At 50.8% G+C, this 22,775-nt stretch overlaps 1 protein-coding gene and 1 long non-coding RNA gene across 5 annotated transcripts in view; one reads left to right on the top strand and one right to left on the bottom strand.

Annotated features, from left to right (window-relative positions):
• The window catches only part of Tspan18 (tetraspanin 18), a 133,334-nt gene that overhangs the window by 71,168 nt on the left and 39,391 nt on the right, over positions 1–22,775 (top strand). For 2 of the 4 annotated variants that reach the window (XM_005064891.4, XM_040745896.1), the window contains exon 3: positions 16,933–17,057. The exons of the other annotated variants lie outside the window; for them this stretch is intronic. The gene's annotated coding sequence lies outside the window, so the exon portion shown is untranslated. The remainder of the gene's footprint in view (positions 1–16,932; positions 17,058–22,775) is intronic. 4 annotated transcript variants of the gene reach the window in all.
• Positions 12,556–13,482, bottom strand: LOC121140441. The gene is made up of 2 exons (XR_005877279.1): positions 13,059–13,482; positions 12,556–12,718 (listed from the first exon to the last, which is right to left on the bottom strand). It is a non-coding gene; the product is annotated as an uncharacterized LOC121140441 (long non-coding RNA).

The following is a 22,775-nucleotide window of genomic DNA, read 5'->3' as shown; positions in this document are numbered from 1 at the left end:
CAGATACACAAAAGAGAAATATCAAAGTGCTTCCTTTAAGAAACAGATTATGATGGGAAGAACAAACCAAACTAGCAAAATGGGATGCTGAGAGAGGCCGTGTTCACGTAACTTTCATTATAGCTTTGATTATTCCGTTTCATATTCAGTTGTCATTGCTAATCTCTGTAGCTAATATATAAATTAGCTATGTATAGGAAAGTATAATGAATACAAGGTTTGATGCATCTGTGATCTCAAGCGTTGCTAGCATGTTGAAGGGCATTGCCCCATGGATGAGGAGCTCCATTTGAAGAACTGAGCATCTGGGGAGTCAAGACCCTCCTCGCTATGACAGTGATGGAGGAAGGACCCCTCTACAGATCTGGAGAGGGAGACCAATCAGGCAGAGGTGGAGAAGAGACTGCACTAGACTGGACAGTTCCTCTGGGAAGCCTTGTAACACAGGCAGGAAACAGGTATCCATGCATGTGGAGGGTAGGCGATGGATGTTTCAAAGCTTGTATGGGTTGAGAAGAACAGGAAGCAGGTGTGCAGATCCTGATTTTTAAAGCATTCTCATCTGAGGTCTCTAGATTGCTGGGGCTCCCCTGCTGCCAGGGTTTTCCCTCAGCTTTCTGGAAAATGAAGATGAAACAATGGTTAATGGAACAGGTCTCAAGAGTCTGCAGACTTACTTCGCCCATGCTAGTTTTTTAGCCTGCAACAAGCGAAAGGTTGGAAGCATTTCTCATATCATTTAGAGCCCATATTCCCCCCCCCATGTGGCTCCCAAGGTCACCACAGAAGAAGCAAGAGTCCTAGAGAGGGCACTTCTGCTCCCTAATAAAACAAAGTGGAGCAAGAGGAGAGGGGGTGGGTTCCCTGCCCCGAGGTCCCATTGCTTCTGGAAGTGGAGCCCTTCAGCTTGAATCTCATGTCTTAGGACCTGGGCTGGAATTTTCTCTTAGCCTTCCACCAAGAAGTGGTTCAAACAGAGTCCTTGGTCTTGCCAGTCCCCCAACCCCTTCCCCCTATTCCCCCATCCCCCTCCATTCCCATCCCCCTATTCCTCCATCCTCCACCCTCACCAGTGAGGATTCAGCTTTCCAGCCAGTGACCCCAGGGTCTCAGACCTCCTGCATTCTTCTGTCAGAGGGGGAAGGTTTGGCACTGCCCCCACCTGCTGTCATTGTTTAAGGTCCTAATTTATGGCCCTGGTTATTTATTAGGCAGAGTGATTTGTAGCCCCTTCCCCCCTCTTGGTTAATCAGTGGGCCTCTTTGCAGACCTCTGACCACCAGCCATGGGGTTGAGGACAGAAGAAATCAAGTCATAACAGGAACGAGCTGGGCAAGGTCAGAGGAACATGGAGGAAGGGGGCCAGCCCCTCTGCTCCTTCCTTCCTGCACAGTCAGGGCCCCCTGTGACCTACACACAGTGCCCTTGGTCTGGACAATGGGAGGAAGGAGAGGCTTCAGTGGTAAAACCCAAGACCCCCTGGCCTGTGCTTGTAAAGTCTCTCAGCTCAGTCCCACCAGGGGAGAAGAAAAAGACAGAGCCTAGGAAAACATAGGGCCAGGCGTCCACCCCCAATGACTAGGACCAGTTTAGTTTGCTCTGGCTGATATTGTCAATTTCTTCCTTCATTTGTGCCATGGGCACTTATTAACACCAGTTGTACACCAAAGGTTTTGCTGGTGCTTACAATAAAAGAAATTACCAGCCCACCTTGTTCCCTATCTGTTTCCCTAGAATGGATACCAATCACCCTTGCGGGCAGTGTGGTCACAGACTAGAGGCTCTGTCCTTGATGGCTTCTGAAAAGGAAATAGTGGGGCCCTGCCCTAACCAATGCATTCCCTGCTCCTGACTGGGAACTTTCCCCGGACCCTTAGAGCCAGGACTGGCTTTTGTTTCCCTTCACAAGCAGGATGAGGCCTCGCCACTAGGCAGCCTAGGTCTGCGACACTCTACCACTCTCCACTCTGGTGTTTCTGCCTCCTCCTATCCCTTAGGCTCTTTTAGTTCTGGATTCTCAGCACCATCAGGTAGAAGCAGTGTGGGGCAGGCCATCTTGCTGACCTGAGGTGTCTGAGTTTGGGAGCCACCTGCTAGCTCATGGCCTGGTGGAAGTTCACCTGGTGATCATATGGGTTCTTCATCACCTTAAGCCTGTGTTCCTACCCAAGGCTCTCATGGGTTGACAGTAGGCCTTGTATTATAGGGCTGGGCACTAGCTCTACCTTGAAGACAGGACAGCCATGTCTCTCTCCCTGGTCAACTTGCCAACACCTATGAGACAGGGTTTCTCTGTGTATCTTTGGCTGTCATGGAGCTCACTCTGTAGACTAGGCTGGCCTTGAACTCACAGAAATTCGCCTGCCTACACAAATTAATAGAAATGGGTTAATAATTAAGAGAGAGATAGCCAAGAAGAAGCCAAGCCATCCACCAAACAGCTTGTAATTAATGTAAGCCTCCGTGTGTTTATTTGGGACTAAATGAAACTCACTACATAGACCAGTCTGGCCTTGACCTCACAGAGATCCACCTGCTTCTGCCCTCCGAGTACTGGAATTAAAGGTGTGCACCACCTCATGGGCCCATTTGGAATTCTCAACTCCTCTAAAGACACTCAGTCCTGTGTATCACAGTGCTGGGGGGGGCGCTTTCCATCTAGGACACTATGCAGGGGAGCAGAGATGAGGTGACATGAGAGGACAGAGAGGGCCTCTGCTCATGGTGTCATCTGGGCTTCAGGATCTGTGGCAGTTCTCCCTGTTTCAACAGGACTCCATCTCCTAACACGCAGAGAGGTCCCCAAAGCCTCTTCAGGCTGATGTCACTATGAGTACCCCCACTGTGGTCACTGCCGTGGCAGAGCTGGGGAATGCAAACTCTGGAGGACTCAGTTGCCCCGTGTGCTGAATCGTCCCGGAGGCTTCGGTGGATTGATTTTCTTCCCACCAGACCTGCATCTGCCAATGTCCAGCTCTCCCATGGGCACTGATGGCCTTAACCACTTTACTTCTCTACCCAAGTCCCTCTCTGCAGCCTGTGTGAATAGGAACTCTGGACCTCTCAGTGACTTCACTCCGCTCCTCCTCCCTCCCCTTCAGCTCATCACCAGGTCCTGGCCGCTCTACCCCTAAATTGTCACCTGTTAAGTCTACCCCCTCCTCTCTATCTCCACCGTTAGGACACTCACTAGACCCTGGTCAGCTGCCCTTCCCACCTACCCTGTATCATCTACTGCAACCCAGACAGGCCTTAAAAACATTTTTAAAGATTTATTTATTTATTTATTTTATATATGAGTGCTCTATCTGTATATATAACTTTATGCCTGAAGAAGACATCAGATCCCACTATAAATGGTTGTGAGCCACCAAATAGTGCTGGGATTTGAACTCAGAACCTCTGGAAGAGCAGCCAGTGCTCTTAACTACTGAGCCATCTCTCCAGCCCCCCTCCCACCTTTTAATTTATTGACTTTTTGAAAACAATTTTTAGATTTACAACAACAAGGTTTTCAGAAAACAATATTTCTCAGACACACCTCCTGGACTCCAGGTGTAATGTCCTATAATTTACACTGAGCTGAAATAGCTCAGCTATTTTATATCTTCATTCTCATTTCATGTTCTTGTGAGTTATTTGTTGACACACTGATGTTAACTAGAGGCCATAGTTCGGACTCCTTTTCTCTTTTAAATAATAGATTTCACAGGTTGTGAAAATGCAGATTAACTGTGTCCACCATGGCGGTATCACACAGGGCTATCTATGCCTAAAACTCTTTCCTCCTTGTCTTTCATTTCTCCTGCCCTCATCCACGCTGCCCCCCTCTAGTCTTTTCTGCGTCTTCCTTTAGGAATATAGTGCAGCTGTAACCATGCGCTGCACAGGCCTTTTAGACCGGCTCCTCCACCGAGAAGGATGCATTTAGGTTCCTCCAGGTCTTTCTGGGCATGGTGGCCCATTTCTTTTTATCACTCAGTAGCGTGTCACTGGCTGAGCACAACACAGCTTAGTTGTCCTATCAAAGGTGGTTTTGAGAGTTTCGGCAATTGTGAATAAAGCTGTAGGTAGGATCTTGTGGGGACATGAGTTTTTCACTGCTTGAGTCAGTATTAAGGAGGGAAATTGCTAGATGGCATGGCAAGGTACTTTTAGTTTGGGGGGGGACATCCACTAAACTGTTGTCCAAAATAGCTGTGCCAGTTTGCTTTTCTGTCAGTCATCAGTGAGAGATCTGGTCGTTCCATGTACTTGGTGGCACTGGGCATCATCCTTCTTAAAAACTGTTAGTTATTTTAGTAGGTGAGTTGTGGTGTCCTTTTGTATAACCCGAGATAATCCCAGCTGGAGCATCAGTTTGGATCCACCACATGTCTGAGCATTCTCTAGATCTCACTGCCCTGAGATGAACCCTCACGTTTTGGATGGTACCCAGGTCTGTGGGATTCAGTCATTGCCTTCCCACTCATCACCGCACTCCCTCCCTTCGCTCCCCGACCCCATGCCATCTGTGCCTGCCTTCTCCGCTCTCATTCTAGAAAACTGCAGGTCCTCTCTCACCTGGGAGCCTCACACAGACTCTCCAGCCCCTCCCCAGAAAGCCCCTCCTTTCCTGGGTTCTCAGCCGGCTGCCCTTCTTGAAGGGACCACCTAGGTTCTCATTCTACTCTCGGCACTGCTGTCGGGTTACATCTTCAGACTGGAGTCACGGATTTATTTGCTGAGGGGCTGGGGGCTGGGTAGTGTCTGCCGAGACTCGGTGTTCCATCCCCAGCATTAATTAACTGGTACTGTAATCTCAGATCTCAAGAGCTAGAAGAAGACACCCTCCCTTCAAACATGGTGATGATGACAATATTTTGTAAGAGCCTTGAGGACAGGGATCCCCTCCCAGTGTTTACCAAGATGTTATTGGCTATGCAGGGAACGAGTAGCTGAACAGGAACGGGCAGGAAAACCGCAATGGAGAATCAATTAGACACCAAAAAGCCTGTCTATAACTTTATACAGAAGGCAATGGAGGCAAGAGGCCAGGGTTCCTTCAGATTCCCATAAAGTCCGGAAAGCTATGAGGCAGTGAGAAGCCTGAGCAGAAACAAAACACACAAGCCAACCAGTAGCTAAGGATGTTTAAAGCTTTGTCTTGGCAGATGTGTGTCACCAGGGCATAGAGGGGACTGGGCTCCATATCCTGGAAGGGATTACTTCCTGGTCTGCGCAGCTGCATGAGGGTCACCAGAGCACAGGGGGATGGTGGTCCACCCCAGTACATGCTCCATATCCTGGAACGGATTGCTTTTTGGACCTGGGATTTTCCAGACTGGCTTTACCTGTTGTTCAACACTGCTGATCTAATCCACAAGGCTTCAAGTGCCCCTGTGCCACTGCTGTGTCCCACGAAAGGAGCCGGGGCCCAGCAGATGCTGAATGTCAACTCTGGCTTCATGCAGAGAAGCAGAGATGTGAGAGAGCCTGCTGGGAATCTCCACCTGCCTCAACTCAGACCTGTTGAAAGGCATTCTCCTGCCTCAGAAACCAATGAAAACACCCTATGTGCTCAAAGCTTGGCATTCAGACAAAAGATGTATCCCAAAGTTGTCCGGAGAACACTCATCTGGGGCTATTAAGTTTGCTTGTCTCATGTTTCCAATGCCAGAGAAACCCAGAACTTGAATAAATGCGCCCAGAGACCCAGACCCCGTGTCATCAGGCTCGCTCACATGGTCCTTGAGTACGGCCATCCCAGCAGAAGACTGAGTGGCAGTGTTTGAGTCAGCTGTGACTCAAAGCAAGGGCAATGGTGGTACAGAAGGGAAGGGGGCAGAAGGAGTGCACGGTGGACCAGGTACTGGCTGAGCACTTGGCTTGTCACAGATGTCTCCTTCAACCCTCGGCCGCTAACACAGCACCCTGCTCTCACTCCACCAGAATTGGACAGACAGGCAGAGATGGGTGCCTCTGCCAAGGCTGTCCCCCAACCACAGGCAGGCAGTGTGCGGGAGGACCCAGGAGGCTGCCTTGTCCCCCTTCTGTCTGCCCACCCATATGGTTCTAGTCCCCTGACACATGAATAGACCTGCTCTACACTCGGTGAACTTCTGGGAGGCGTGGTGGACAGAATAAAACCCTCCTAAAGTGCTCATACCCTAGTGTCTGGAGACTGGGAGTGTAGAGATGGAGCTCTGTTTATGATGACTCAGTGTGTATTTTGTTTTTAATTTGTGGTGTTGTGAAAATGATACATATCCAACAGAAATAAATCTTTGGGGCCAGAGAGGTAGCTCAGGAGGTAAGGACACTTGCCACCAAGCCTGACAACTTGAGTTCCATCCTCAGTCCACAAGTTGTTGTCTGGCCTCCACACATGTGCCGTGGACATATTTGTGCTCCCCATCCTCCACACAAAACCAATAAATAAATGTCTAAATAGACTTAATGAGGAAATTGTACTTTGAATTCAAATCTTCTCCTGGGATTGTATATGCTCCCTCTCACTGTGTGGCTAGACCAAGATCAGTGGATTAGGTGGGTTTCTAGTGTTTTCTACTTAAGGTGATTTCAACCTACAATGGACTTGCAGGGCTGCTAACCACATTTGGAGTCAAGTTGTGCCAGCGTGTTCTATCATGACTAAGGTGGCTTTATAACTGTGATGGAGTTAAAGAACTTGGGAACCAGTGGATTTTTTGAAATAGCCACATAGGACAGTCTAATCACACAGGACCTTCAGGCAGACAGGTCAAGGGAGGTCAGAGGGACATGAACGATGTTCTCTGCATATCCCAGCATGACAAGTTGTTAGGAAAGCTATAAACAGCAAGGGAACAATACAAGCCAGCTAATGCCTTAGCCCCACAAGGACCTGCACAGCAGTGAGATAGTGCATTAGTGTTGTTTTAAGTCTCTGGTCCCCCTTGTGACTGAACAGGGCATAGGAACCTTTGCCAGGTGTGTGATGGTTGAACTTCATTGCAGCCTCACCCAGGCTACGGTGTCCAACTGGTCCCTCATAGGCTGCCATCAGGGTTGTGGGAAAGGTATGCACATGTGGCTGGTGGGTATGGATGTCAGAGTGGTCTTTCTCTAATTCACTGAGAGGCCTTGAGAGCTGAGATGGAGGGTTTCTGAAGAGACCTGGCTCTGCCTGCCACAGACCCCAGCCCCAGCTTGGGCTCCAGCTGCAGACATTGCCTGCCAAGCAAGCTGGCTCCAGCTTAGCCCATGAAACACAAGGATTAGCATCCGGGATGCTGCTCCAGCCTCGCCAGTCCTGTTCTCTTTAAGGCTGCCTCCTTTGCCATTTGCCTCTAGGGAGTGTTTCTCAGACATCGGAGATTAGATCAACACCCTCCACCTCCCAGCCTGTGTCTGCCATCCCCTAAGGAGCTTCTCCACTTCTTCCCAAACCTTTCCCTGGGACTCCACACCAGCCCCTTTCCTCCCTCCAGGTCTCTGGAATCATTTGCCATTCGAGTTTTTCCTCTGCACAGCATCTAAGTCTGAGTACTTCTCACCCAGTCTCCCTATCTGCCTCCACCCTCTCCCATCAAGGCTCAGAGTGCAAGTGGACAATTTCTCACCACCATGAACCTTTTCTCTGTGTCACTCACCCTGCCTGACTGTTTTCTGGAGATTGCAGAATTGGGAGTGGGGTAAGAGGAACAGAAGAAACTTGTGAGATGGGAACCAAGAGAGCCCCAGACCCACGAGCTGCCAATATCAGGGACATCCTTGGCTGTCAGTGCAGGTGGTCACCCCAGGTGCCACACTCAGTGTTGCTGGCCATCCATGCCCCTGGCAGAACCATGACAAGGACCCTCAGCAAAGACCTGAAGCTCCATGAGGAATAAGAGTCCTTAGCTGACTTGGACTTGCCTCTGTAGAAAAAAAAAGCAAAACACAGTAACTCTACCAAATCCTCCAGGGAGAAGTGCCAGAGGCCTCATTGCTAATGTAATCTCTTTGCCGGTCTGTAGAATGGGTGGGTGAAGCTACCATCTAAGCAGGTGCTGCTTTGGTCACCTCCCCACATCCTCGTGTAAGGCAAAGACTAGAGACTACAGAACTCTGGTAAAGAGGCAGCCTCCAGCATCCTCCAATATCTATCTCACTGGTCCCTCCTCTTTAGGGCGAGCCAATATAATTATAACTAGATGTGTAAGACATCAAACAACAACATTTGCATTGCACTTCAGAAAAAATGCAAAGTGCTTTTTGTAGGTGATCTGCTAATACGTTCAGCAGCCCTGGGGTGGGGAATTATTCCTTTTATTTTGCAAATGAGAGAAGTGAAGTTCAAAGGACTTGAGTGGTGTGCACCCCAGGGGCACCTGACTCTGGGCTGGGCAGGAGTCCGACTCTAGATTCTTCAAGTAGGGCAGGATGGTGCTGGCTCCAGCAGGCATTCTGGGCCACTCCTGGGCTGTTGCCAGGAGGGACCTGAAACAGACTCCAGTGAGCAAGGCAAAGCAGGCTTCCAGATTCCCTTTCAACCTTGGCCCAGCTGCCCGCTGGTTGGCACACAGTGTTAATTACCCTGCTTGTTCATGCCCCTGCCTGCCGCCTGGCTGTCCCTCTTCACAGACAGAAAAGCACCGTGTGGAGAGACTGCCTCGCACATCTGTGTTCCTCGGCCAGCAGGAGGCACAGGGCCTCTGGTTACCAATGGATGAGGATGACCGTGGGCTTGCCTTTCGACTCTCAGTGTTAGCTTTCCTCATTAGCATCCCCTCCAGTGTTGCCACGAGAATCATGTGCCAGAAGCTGCCAGAGCTAAAGCTAGCACCCTCACCTGGTGGGCCCCCACATACGACCTCTTTCTTTCTCTGAGGAACTCCTCTACACTGGCCTCTGAGGGCGACAGGGGCTCTGAGGTAGTGTCGGGGAGGCTCAACAAATAGACACCTCAACTTTGGGTGTGCCCAACAGCCTGTAACCTATGGACCAAATGTACCCCAAGATAGCCATGAAGGTGGCCCAACACAAAATCTTAAACTTACTTAAAACTCAAATCTTAGTATTAGATTCAAAGTTTCGTATAAAGCTGCATTTAAAGCTTTGAACAGGAAGGGATAGAGTGTGATTTAAACTTCAGAAGTAAAGCAATTGGAGACTAGTGATGTAGCTGAGTTGGGAGAGTGCTTGCCTAGCATTCACTAGGCCCTGGGTTCAAACCTCAGCACTACATGAACTGCCTGTAATCCCAGAGGCAGGAGGATCAGTAGTTCAAGGTGACCCTTGGCTTATGGTGGCTCTGAGTCCATCCTGGGCTACAAGATCCTGTGTCCAAAATAAGGGAAGAAAGGAAAGGTGAGATGACTCAGTGGGTAAAGTCACTTTCTACCAGGTCTGATACCAGAGTTCCATTTTCCAGAACCATATAGTGGAAGGAGACAGCCAACTGCCACAAATTGTCCTCTGGCCTCCGTGTGGACAGTGGCATGTCATTGGGTTGCATGCTTGTGATTAAAGCTGCAGTGAACATCCTGGTCCGTGTCTTTTTGTGGTCAGGTGCAGACATTTCTGTTGGGCACATGAATGGTTGTAGGATGCTGAGCTGTGGGCTTGGCTTTCATAGCTGTCAAGTCCAATAGGCGTGGCATCTGCCAGCAGCGTGTGAACTCTGGTCTCTTTAGCTCCTCACTTCCACTTGGCATCAGCCTTCTGCTAGGTTTCGGTTCTCTGTTGGAGTTGTGGTGATGTCTCACTGTGGATTTTAATTTGTGTTTCCCTAGCATTGGTGATACAGAGACCAGCTGGACGGTCCAAAAGCCACCTCTCTGCTTTGGGTGTCTCTTAGAGAAATGTTGTCCCCTATCCTTGGCGTGCCCCACCATCCACGGCATTGCAGAGGGCTGTAACTGGGGAAACTGCCTCTGTTCTCCAGAGTGGGGAGACTGCCTTGGCATCTCACCTCCTTCACATTCTGGTACAGATTATGAAGTTTCCCGCAGGGTATTGGAAGAACTGCTTCTTGGTGTTTGGGATTATTCTCCATGCCAACCCTTCAATGTAAGATTCCCTTTGGTGTGTAACCTGCTTCCCCGCCTGTGTGATTATACATCCATTAGTTTAAGTCAGGGAGGGAGGTGTGGCCACAGTTATTAGAAAGAGCTCGAGCAGCAGTAAACTTTTACCGAGGACCTGCCTGGGGCAGGAAACACGGTTGAGTGAATTGGAGTCTGGTGAGTAGCATACAGCATAATGTACCATGAAGATGTCACAGAGACTCATTAGTCACTCAGAAATGTAACTGTGCAGAGTATGTGCCAGAAGCCATGCTGCTTGCTCACAGAGACTCTCACCCAGCACGTGAGCTGGAGTTCATCAGAGACCAGCAGAACTGTCTGGGCAAAATCAAGGCTCTGGGACTTACCCACAGTCAGCTGGCCAGGAAATAGGTGGTCTTCTGCTTCCACCTGGATGTAGGCACTGAGCTAAGAGTCCATGGGAATTAGTGCTATGAAATAGGGATGTGCACCTCCAAGTGTAGCATTCTTTTGAATCTGGTGTTCAGTTCCTTATGGTACAGATCCACGAGTGGACTTGCTGGGACACGTGATAATTCTGTGTTGGAATTCTTGGGGATATGGCACCTCTTTGAGTACTGGAGTGGAGATGACAATGATAGCCATCAGATGAAAGACAGAATGAGCAGCAAGAGCTCTGGGTGTCTTACAGGCAGCACCAATGAGCCTGAAGGGTTGTGAGGGAAGTAGGGACAGGGGTCTTCTGTGCCTAGTTGGCTGCTCCTGCTCCCAGGCCAGTGAGCACTTTGAGGATTCCCGCTCCTCAGAAGACAGGAAGGCAGAAGCAGGCAGCTGGTACCTTGTGAGCCAGCCCCACTGCAGCTGTAGGGTCCAGAAGGCTGCCCCCTCAGGGCATCTTCTCCCAGGAAACTGGCTCCTACGATTTCCATGCCAGAGAGCTCCAGCCCACTGCCTGGGTGGGTTCTCTCATCTGCCAGATGTCCCTCACTCGCCTTTGGAGCTGGTCAGGGTTGGCAAGCAGCCCAGCCCCTCGCTGTGTCCCCAGCCTCTCTCTGTGTCCCCAGCCTCTCCCTGTGTCCCCAGCCTCTCTCTGTGTCCCCAGCCTCTCCTGTTACCTGCACTCCTCTAAATAGCCAGAGTTGGAAACGGGAGGGAAGGGGAAGTGAGATCACTCAAAGGGCATCCTTAAACTTGCTGCCGACTCCTACTCTTGCCTTCCTCCCTCCCAAGTTGCCTCTCCAGAGAGGCTGGACATGGTGGTGCATGCTGGTGATCATAGTAGTGAGGCAGCTGAGGCAAGAAGATCATTTATGAATTTAAAGCCAGCTTGACTACACAGTGAGATCCTGTCTCAAACAAACGAAAACAAAAATTGTAAACTGACAGGATGTCAGGCCACTGGGGAGGAGGCCGGGAGCCATGGTAGGGAAGGAAATCCCACCCCCACAAAGCTCACTGCCCTTCAAGTGCCCATGTTATTACCAAACCCTCAGTAATAAAATATTTCTTTTCCATGCAATTGCAAGGAAATTATGCAGTGTGGCTGGTGTATTAATCGTGTTGATTAATTACACTCAGGTAGTAATTAAACATCTGCTTCATAATCACACACAGCTTGAAGAGTGACATATACATGCACACACACAGACACACACGTACGTGTGTGTCTGTGTGTGTGTCTCTGTGTGTGTGTGTGTGTGTGTATGTGTGTGTGTGTGTGTGTGTGTGTGTGTGTGTGTGGACCCCAAACACAAATTCGTACAATGAGCCTCATCTGGGACCCAGGAAGCTACTGACCTGGGTTGGAGACAGAACGTCCATTGTCCCTCAGTGCTGAGTACACGGTCCCTGGGTGTGTCTCTTTCCTGGCCAAGCTTGGTTGGCACGGGCTGAGCCTCACTACACAGGCAATTTACTAGAGTGACTTAGAACTGTCTGCTAACTTGGCCATCAACCTGTACCCTTTAACTCTGTGGCTTAAGTCTCTGCCTCTCTCTTCCTCTCTCCCTCTCTCCTCTCCTGTCTCTCCCCCTCTCTTTCCCTCTGCTTCTCTCTTCTCTCTCCCCTCGCTCCCTTTCTCTCTCTTCTTCCCTCTCCTCTCCTCTGTCTCTGTCTCCTCCTTTCCTCTCTTCTCTCTCTCCCTGTTTCTCTCTTCTCCTGCCCCCCCCCGCACTGGTCTGTAAAACAAAGAAATCTGTGTGAAGAAGCTCCTGGGCCCTCTCCAGCTCTGCCATACATGGATTCTAATTTCACTCTTACTAATTAGGAATGAGAGACAATTTAAATTCAGTACCTAGCATCCTTGGTGTGTGAACAATGGGAAATAACTCCTCCTTATGACTTCCCGAAGACCCCATGAGTGAGGAGAAAATGCTAGAATCAACGACTGCTCTCCTGCAGCCTCCCCTGCTGCCAGCGTCCATGTTCATTCTCGTGTTTTAAATTTCCATGTTGGTGTTTATGGGCTATCATTAGGTGATATGATCCCTCCCGAAGGTTGGTTTTTCATTAACTTAACTCATTTTACTTATTAGCTGGAGTTTAATAAGCGAGCCATGCAGAGTCATACAACAGTCTTTCTCTTTAATAATATTTTAAGATCAGACTGCTCTGAGTCATCGTGGTTTATTTGCTTGTAACTTGCTTCTCCTGGGATGTGCAGCCTGATGAGACCCAGTGAGGCCAGTCCTTGCTGGCTGCTTGACCTTGATCATCAGGAAGACGTGCTGGGAATAAAATCAATAGCACATCAGCACTCAGCATCCATCGCTAAGCACCCAGCCCTCGCCGACTGTACTCGCAGTGCTTGGTGAACTCTATATCCCTATGGGGTGGGAAACTGAAGCCCGGAGGAGTGAAATAACTTCCTCGAGGCTATGCAGTTGGGGGCAGTGACAGACTGGCCTGTGAACACCACAGTTCATTGTCTTCCTTCCCACAGGGTCTCTGACCCATCTTGACTTGACTTAGCGTCCCAACACAGCCCCTATCTTGCAGAACCTCTCTATGCCTGGTCTCCTAGCTCCCCATCTCCTGTCCCCGCTCTCATCCTCTGTTCCCACTTACCTATGCCCCCTGCTGTCTCCAGCCTCCCGGATGCACACCTCTGCTCCACATCCTTCGGTGGGTCCCCATTGCCTGTGGATAGAGTCCAGCATCCTCAGCCTGGAATGCACGGACCTACGTCACTGGCCTCTGCCCATGTCATCTCCAGATGGCCACCGTGACACGTAGCCTTGAATGCCTATTCCACATCTGGGCACCCTTGTCTCTGCCACGGTGTCCTCCTCTAATGCCCAGACATTCAAATCTGCTCTGCTCTCTGAGAAACCTTCCTGGTGCGCGTCTCCCTCTATCTCAGCCACATACTTCTTAACTCTCTCCTCCTTCCCACATTTGGGCTGTCTTCTCTGGAGTGCCCCACACAGCAGGTGTTCAGTTAGTGCTTTCCAAATGAGTGAAGATTCTTGTTCCTCCAGGCTCCTGGGATATTGAGCTTGATATCAGGCCCTGGACACTTAGGGAAAGGCTCAGTTCAGGTTCACTCTGCTGCCAAGAGTGTGGTCAGCCTCCCTCCCTCCCTTCCTCCTTCCCTCCCTCCCTCCCTTCCTCCGTCCCTCCATCTCTCCCTCCTTCCCTCCCTCCCTCCCTCCATCCCTCCCTCCTTCCCTCCCTCCCTCCCTCCCTCCATCCCTCCCTCCATCCATCCCTCCCTTCCCTCCATCCCTTCCACCATCCATCCATCCCACCATCCATCCCACCATCCATCCCACCATCCATCCCTCCATCCATCCCTCCATCCATCCCTTCCACCATCCTTCTGTTGGCTCCATTCCCCCATGTGCTTCTTTCCCGTCCCAAGGCTGCCACTTTCTTTCCTGGCATCAGTTCAGACATGAGCCACTTTCTTTTCTCCTCTTGTCCAAATCTTCCAGCCTATGACTACTCGCCATCTCCTGCTGCTTAAAGGGCCTCTGGTCTCTAACAGGTTCCAGTGAGGACTTGAGAATCGTGAGATAGTGAAAACAAGACATGGAGTTGGGGAGCTGCGTGCCTCACTGCAGTGTCCCTTTTTGTTTTAACTGCTTGGGCTGGAACCAGGGCCTTTCACATGCAAGGGACGTCCTTTACCGCTAACATATATCTCAGTTTCATGGAAAGGGAAACTGAGGCCCAGGAGTGAGAAAGGGGTTCCATAAAGGCATGGATAGACCTTAGTTCAAGGCCCATTGGGAACTCTAGACTTTCTTTGGCCCATGCTGGCCTCTGGCATGGGGACCACAGAGACAGATGCTTCCACTCTGCTTCAGGCATGTCTGTGGCACCGAGCTTCCACAGGCTCGGATAGGTCTTGTCTGCCATGATCACCCAGGCAACAGAAGCCAGGGTGTGAATGCAGATTTGAGGCTGCACTGGGCCTCTCTTCCTTCCCAGCACATATGAAGTTCCCTACACATGACAGCAGGCCCGGCATACGCCAGTCTCCATCTGCAGGACCAGTTTCCCTGGGCTGGACGGGCCACCCATGGGTGGACATGCTGAATCAGAGACAATGTGAGGCTGAGCAGCAATGAGCAGCAAGGCAGGTCAGAAGCTGTGAGGGCCTATGAGGACCCATGTGGACAGACCGGGCTCACAGAGACTGGGTGGCTGTGTTGTGGCCTGAGGCTGTGACTATCACACCCTGGAGCCTTGTTCCATTGGGCCATGTCCTTGCCAGCTGGCCCTTCTGAGGACAGGAGCTTCACTCCATGACAAAGATGACACCACTCAAACTTGGAACTGCCCATCCTCACTGTCCTGTGTCCTGGTGCGCACATGTCTGCGACACCTATGGTGTTCTAGTCATGGTCTGTTTTCAACATGCTTGGTGGCCAAATCATGAAACCATACACAACTGGGTCTGCTGATTTGATCGCTCTGAGCCTCAGTTTCTCATCTATAAAATGGGATGACAATCCATGAGGATTAAATGAGAAGCCTGTGGCATGCTTGCGGACCACAGGATTTTCCCATCTGTTCAGTCGTGAGCCTCTGCCCTGCCCCAAGAGCCTGCAGAAGCAGGTAGAAGATGCAAGTCACCTTTCACAGGTGGAGAAATCAGGGCACCTGCAGTCCAGGCAGGGATTCGTGCAAGGTAGCTTGGCTTTGGATCTAGAACCCTGATTCCTCACTGCCCATCCCTGGCTGACCTCCTGCCACCATCTCTCTCTGAGAGAAAGACCCCACCCCACGTCACCTCCTTGTCCATGATGTATGCCTCAGGTGACTTGAGGGGTATGGGAGCAGCTGGACAAGGGCCCCCAAAATAAGCCTCTTTAAGTGTGTGTGGGACAGAGCGAAGAGGATTGTTGGGAAGAAACTCCCCAAAGAGGCTGAAAGACAGACTCAGTGGCTGAAGTGAGAACAGGGACAGTGGAGTGCTGTCCAGAGACACATGGCATACCCTCCTTCAGAGACAGTGTCCCTAGCCCCCTCCCTCTTACAACTGTCTGCTCCTTTATAATACCCTTTTGGAAAACCTGGGACCATCCACGGGCCTCCGAGACCCTCCCCATGCTCAGCTCTGGTTGCCTTCTGGTGCAGCATTAGCACGCACCAGCTCCACCAGCTCCTGCAGTGCTAGCGACATTTGCATTTTTCTGGCTGGCAAAAGGTGGTGCTTGGTGACTAGGGCGGAGGACATCACTGGTATGTGGGGATTAGCAACCTAGAGAGAGGGCCAGGCAAGCCAGGTGGAGGCCGAGATGGGCTGTGACAGGGACACTTGGGGTGGAGGGAGGAGCAACTGGAGGAATTTAGGGTCACTGTGTATCTAAGCATTTGCCAGGACACCAGGCAGTCCCCCAATGTATGCCCCACCTCACTTGTAAATGTGACACACACACACACACACACACACACCACACACACACACACACACACACACACACACACACACACACACACACACCACTCACACACCACACTCGTTCTATCACCTGCCTACGTTTGCTGAGCAGTTGCTTCATGTCAAATGCTCTCCTACGGGCTTCAAGACAGATGAGGCATTTCAACTCCCAGCAACCTTTGGGGAGAGATACCATTATCCATCTAAATGAAGAAACGAATGCTCTGTGAAGACAACTGATGTGCCCCGGATCCTACTTCTGAACCAAAGTTGTTATTCAAGCCTGTGGTCAAGATCTACCTGTTTCTCATGCTTCTGGCTTCTGGGCACAATTCCCCACACCTTGCCCGAACTCAAACACAGCCAGGAAGCAATTCTTTGTTGCGATCTGTGACTGGAAAAAAGTGTTGCCCCACACTTCTGACGGCATGTCCGGGAGGCTCCCGCTGAGGCGGGGGACTGTTCAATAGGCTGCAAGCCTGACGAGGAGAAAAGAGTAGGCCTGCATTGGGAGACCCAGGTTTGCTATGTGCCTCTAGTCAAGCCACCCCCCTCTCTGGGTATCAGTCTCCTCGCTGGTTACAGGAGACCAATGGGTCTATCCTGCTTGCCTACCACAGATGCGTTTTCACACAGACAAGGACCTTTTCTCCAAGAGGCTCAGAAACCAACACTTCCACTCTTTTGTGCCACTGAAGTTATGCATCTGAGTGAATTGGGCACATTCGTTAGTCTCCCTTCTATAGGACACTTTGCTCTGTGCAGCTTGGCAGCAGGCTGACATATGTTACTCTGGTACTCTGGCATGCATACATCCATGAACCATGTGCACATACCTTTATGCTTCTGAATCGTTTCCTCTACACTTCAGCTGGGTCCTGGTGCCAGGTCCCCAGGTCAGAGCCCAGGCTTCTGTAGACTCGGCTCTTTGTACTGCCTCCTGGGAGCCCAAGGGCATTGCAAACCAGACCAGAAGGGGAAGCCTGGAGCACAGAGAGGTAATGACATCAACTCGGCCGGACAGTCAGGACTCTCCTGCTTCCCTGACAGGTAGACACCTGCTGGATAGCCTGCAGCCTGCAGAAACCAGCTGTCCTGATACAGCCATCTCTGCAGGTGAACTCCCTGGCGTGCTTTCTGAAAACGGACACGGGCTCCCCATCACCGCTTACCAGGTAAGGGAGTTTTGGCTTGCCCTTTAGGGCAAGACCACTTCTGCTGTCTTCTTTGTTGTCGCTGAGACCATCAGCAGGGCACCCTGTCCTCCACCATAGCCCTCACTATCCCATTGGTTAGCACCAGGACTCAATGATCAAAGCATCTGAAAGGCCAGGCTTTCCCACTGCGCAGCAGCTCAAATCTGCCAGATCCGCAGGTGGCAGCAGGCTTTCTCCTGAGCTTCCATCTGCTTCTCTAATGGTCACCCTGCTGTTTGAGCCCCTAGGGCATGGATTGAACTCTATTCAGTGGAAAGGGATGCCCCTACCTCTTCAAGAAAGAGGAACTAGATTTAGCCTCAGAATACCCAGGTCTAGGGTGAGCTCTCTCCCCGGAGGACCAACCCAACCTGGTTTCTTCAAACCTCCTCAAGGAGAAGGGGAGTGGTGGGAGACAGTCCCGGAGGAATTGGTATCCCCCGCCTGGGAACCGGAAAGCAACAGCTCTGCCCCACACTTAGGGTGTGATGTAAGAGTTCGTGTGGAAAAAAAGAGATTGCTCTGCAGAAAAGCTTGAAAAGCACAGCTTAGCACTCAGCTGCCATGCAGCTGCAGTCAAGGGCTGCTTGAGGGCCATACTGTGTCTGGTGCTGGTCAACCACAAACCTACAAACCTCTAGGCTCTCCACCAGCATGGAGCGCTCTCCCCCTCCCTAGCTCTGACTCACCACACAGACCTGCCCTTATATGGTGTGGCTAGCTCCTCATGGTCAAAGCCTGCTCACCCCCCCATCCAGCCTCTGGGTCCCGAGTGGCTGCTGTGTGCTGTTTTGTTAGATACTGGGAACTGGACAGCACAAAGGCCTTCGCCCTCAGGCTCGCTGCCCTGTTTTCCAGGAGCTCTTCTGAGGACAGGATCCTCTTCTGGGGTTTTATCCTCCACCACTCCCAAGGGTCTCCCTCTGTACCCAACCCTGGTCAGACCTAGGGGACATTTGCAGGCTCTGTTAGTTCCCACCATTTTTCAAGGGCCTCCTCACATGGATCTGACATATTAACACTCATACTCGGTCCTTGCCCTCCAAGACTTGGAGTTCCAGATGCCCTAGAACAGAAAGGGCCCTGCCAGAGAGCTCTGTGCAGACCTCTCAGGTTCCAAGCCATTCTGCAACACAACAGAAGGAGCCTCTGGTACCAATACTCCAAGCTTCAAGGGCTCCCAGCCCACTCTGCAGGAGACCTGGAGCTCCAAGCCAAAGGAAGAAGAGGTTTCTCAGCTGGATAGTAAACCAGGGCCTCAGTGTCTAGGAACTGGGTCTGAAAACTGGCTAGGATACCGGGCAGGAGAAGATGTGGGGATGTCATGCGAAGGCAAGAGTAGAAACCAGAGAGCATGAGTCCTCAGAGCAGGCCATCCTGGTGCACCTTGGGCCGGCTGGAGGCCTGGGATAGCTTTCCTGCTAAGCTGCTTGGGCTGGAGCCGACGCCCTTCTCCCAGTGCCTCTCTTGCTCTTGGGAAAGCATGTGGGGGCCTTTTGAGAAGCAGGGTCGCTAACTGCATTCCCTAGCTGCCTGCGGGCTTTGTGTCTTGTTCTGGCGGCTTGTTTCTCATCTTCTGAAGTAGGTTCTCACTGTCTGGTCTAGGCCATTCTCAAACTCACCATCCTCCTGCCTCCACCTTCCTAGTGCTTGAGTTTCAGGCATGCGCTACAGCAAGCATCATGGCAGACCTAGAATTAGAGGTTGGCTACATTTGCTTTGGTTTTGAGGTAAGAGCTTACAATGTAGGCTAGGCTGGCCTTGAATCCCCGTCCTCTTGCCTATAGCTCCCAAGTGCTGGAACTGCAGAGTGCACCACCGTGCCTAGCCTCTGCATTTGTTTTCCTCGGTTTATATTTACAGCCTTCCTGTCCTCCAGTTTGTCATCTGTGAAATGAGAGCAGGACACCTCCCAGTTTTAACCATGGTATCCCCAGTCAGTCCCCAGCCGCACACTTTTCCCAGTGTTCCTCCACCACTCCCAAGCCTCCCCCCACCCCCGTGTCAGGAAGCACACCCATAATAACCCACTTCTTCCAGAACTCAGAACTCAGGCGTAGACGACACGTGCCTCCAGAGTGCTGTTGGTGAAGAGTGCCAAGAAACTTGTACTTCAGTTGCTATTTCCTCTCTCTCTCTCTCTCCCTCTCTCTCTCTCTCTCTCTGTGTGTGTGTGTGTGTGTGCTCATGCACACATGCAGAGGTCAAGAGGACAGCCTTCATAAGTCAGTTCTCTCCCTCCACCATGTAGGTCCTTGGAATTCCATTAGCTCCTCAGGTTTCATGGTGTAGCGGTTTGTTTGTTTGGTTTGTTGGTGGTTGGTTGGTTGGTTGGTTTGGTTTGGTTTTATTATGGTGTGGTGATTTGAATGAAACTATCCCCCATAGGCTCTAACATTTTAACACTTGGTTCCCAGTTGGTAGAGCTGTTTGGGGAGATGTAGAAAACGTTGTCTTTCTGGAGGAAGTATGTCACTTGGGGGTGAGCTTTGAGGTTTCAGACCCTTGCACCATTCCCAGTTTGCTCCCTGCTTGCAGTTTAAGATGTGAGCTCTTAGCTGCTACTCCAGCGGCCGTGTCTGCCTGCTGTTGCACCTTCCCACTGTGATGCTCATGAACTCTTATCCCTCTGGAATCAAACTGAAATAAACCCTTCTATAGATTGCCATGACCATGATGTTTTATCACAGCATCAGAAAAGTAACCAAGACAGGTGCCAATCACCTTTATCTGGTCAGATGTCTTGCCAGGCCTTGGAGTTCAACTTGAGCATCTTAGGTAGGGTTTGGAGCACTGTTTATTCATCCAGGCACCCAAACCCTGGTGATGAAGTGGGAGCCATACCCCTAATTCCAGATAGGGCACAACTTCCTTCTTCCCATCACATTCATTCATTTGTCCATGAGCATTAGCCTGGGTTGTGAGAGTCGCATACTATCCCCTTGAAGAGGATACCGTGGACCCTGCTCACAGGGCTCTGGATCTGTAGACTAAAACCTTGGGCATAATCCCATTCTTGCCCGAGTGGCTCCTGGAACTTTCATTAACTCCTTCTTGTCTTCCTAGACTTCAGGAGTGAAATACTGTTATCCTTAGACCCAAAGTGTGGGCTGAATTGTCAAGTCCAAGCTCTGCCCTCTGCAGATAGACATGTCCCAGGGAGGCAGTAGGGTCTGCTTGTAGGTAGAAATGGTGGCATGGCATTTTGTTCTCACTGCTTGGATCCTGAATTACAAGGGGTTGGGATATTTGTAGACAGCACAAATATTGGAAATTGTAGAGGATCCTTCCTGGCCAGCATCCTCCTTGCCCCTTCATCTTCCCCCTTCTGTCTCCAGCAGTGTGCAGAACCTGGTGTGTGAGGCGTCTGTCAGAGGCTGGCGAATGGGTGGGGCCAACGGATAGATTGCAGTGGATCTCCACAATCTATTCTTCCCAGTCTCAGGCCGTGTGTAGAGCGGCCAGTCTCCGGCTTTGTGCCCCGACAATTTGATTTTGCTCCTGGAGAATGTCATTGGTTTTCCAGTGGTGCAGCGGACAAAGACCAAATGGCTTTGAGTTTATCGGTTTCTGCATCAGTAGCAGGAGGCAGCCTGTGGCGTAGGCTGTCAAAACCGAGAATTTAAACCCAGCTTCCGAGCAGAAAGGCCTTGAACCAGTTCTTGTAGCGTCCAACTGCGGAGGGCTGTGGTAAGCTTTAAATTAAACCCTATGTGCAAGCCACCTCACAGCACTTGGGGTGTGGGATAAGGACTTGGGAAGGATGCTTGGAGGGTGTGTTTATGGCCCCACTTAAACTCTTTTGCATAAAACTCTCTCTTCCCAATAGAGTTCAGCTCAGTGCTTTGTGTTTTAAGACAAGATCTTCTGTGTAAGGTATCAGGAGAAGCTGAAGGGATAACTCAATGTTTAAGAGCACTTGCTGCTCTTGAGAGGACCTAGGTTAGGTTCCAGTACTCTCTTGGGATGGATCACAGTCATCCATAACTCCAGTTCTAGGGGACTGACACCTTTTTCTGGCCTCCACAGGCACTCCGCAAATGTGATGCACATACAAACACTCATGCATACCCACATACACATACAAATGAATGCATCTCTTTTAAAAGTCATTCATGCTATTTAAGAATTCCAATTAGGAGGCAGGCATGGTGACGCACACCTTTAATTCCAGCACTCAGAAGCCTGAGGCAGGCAGATCTCTGTGAGTTCAAGGCCAACTGGGACTAAACAGGATAGTCAGAGCTCCATGATAAAGAGAGTATGTCTCAGAACAGGCAAAAAAAATTCTGAAGAGGGCTAGAGTGATAGTGCTCACTGTGTAAGCATGAGGAGCTGAATCTGAGTCACAGACCCCATGTATGAAACCTAGGCACAGTGACATGTTTATAATCCCAGCACTTAGAACATCAAGACAGGAGGATCCCTGGGGCTCTGTGGCTAGCCAGCATAGTTTACTTGGCAAGCTCCAGGCCAATGGGAGACCCTGTCTCTAATAAAGGCAAACTGTGCCTGAGGAATGGCATCTGAGGTTGACCTCTGGCCTCCACATGTATGCACACATGTGCCTGCATTCCAGTTCACACACAGTGCATAAGATAAAACTAATTTGAACAATTCAGAGGGTTTAACTTAAGACACAAGTACCTTTGTGACACCTCTTGGCTTCTCCATTCCCACCGCACAGCCATGTCCTCTTTCAATACGGAGCTTCCCCAGACTGCGGTGTGCCTCTGTGGCTTCTCTTGGTAAGGACAGGAACAGTTAGTCAGGGGCTGCCATGGGGACATGCTGTCCAGGCCATAAGCCTTGAGACAGGGCACCTTCAGCCTCTGACTCCCCTGAGGTCTCAGAGACCTGGAGAGGCCAGAGCTTACACCCAGCCACATTCAACCCAGGCTGGGAGAGCCAAGTAGGCAAATGTGGCCACATTCTGCATCTCTCTCCTACCACATGTCCCAGGATTGGGTTCAGCCCAGCTTCCTGCAGCCTGGCAGGGCAGCTAGCTGCTGGCCTGTCCACCCGTGGAGGGTCTGTGCTGTCACACTCGGTGTCTTCCACCGCTGCTCTGGGGGACGCAGCTCGGGTTGAGAGAATACAGTTGGTTTGAGGCCCCCATGTTGGTGCTGAAGGGACACCCAGCACATTTGAACTTGACCCTGACACTGCCATGTGAGTGGTGCCATCTGCCCTTTCCTAAGTGTTGGGCTAGGGAGGGAGTGGCAGGGTAGAGAACAGATAGGTCTCTATGTGGGGTTCAGGCTTTTCCCTAGGGGTGCTAGGAGTCATGGTAAGGTTTATACAGAGGAGAAAAGCAGACCTGTGTCCTTGGAAAAGTGGTGGGAAGCCATGGGCAGCCATCAAGAGTGAACCATCGCCAGCTCGGCAAGGGTGAAGGCTTTTCTGGCTTTCGGGAACTGTCACTGCAAGGTCCCCAGCTGGTGGCAGCTTCTTTGGAACAAGATGAGCCTTCAGGTAGATGGGGAAGAAGACAGGACAGACTTCAAATGCCCTACATCAAGGATGAGCCCTGTCATATGGCTAGAAAGTTCTTTCACGCATGGAACCTAGAGCCTTTCTGCTGTTCCTCCTTGCCTGAGGACTTTGACGCTGTCAAGAACCATCATGCTCTCCAGTAAGTCTTGGACGCATTGTTCCCCAGGTGCCTTTTATCTGCTTGGGGCAGAGGAGACAACA

The sequence above is a fragment of the Mesocricetus auratus genome, unplaced genomic scaffold, assembly GCF_017639785.1.
Source record: "Mesocricetus auratus isolate SY011 unplaced genomic scaffold, BCM_Maur_2.0 Super-Scaffold_100004, whole genome shotgun sequence".
NCBI classification, from domain to species: domain Eukaryota; kingdom Metazoa; phylum Chordata; class Mammalia; order Rodentia; family Cricetidae; genus Mesocricetus; species Mesocricetus auratus.
This window is presented reverse-complemented; position numbering and strand designations above follow the sequence as displayed.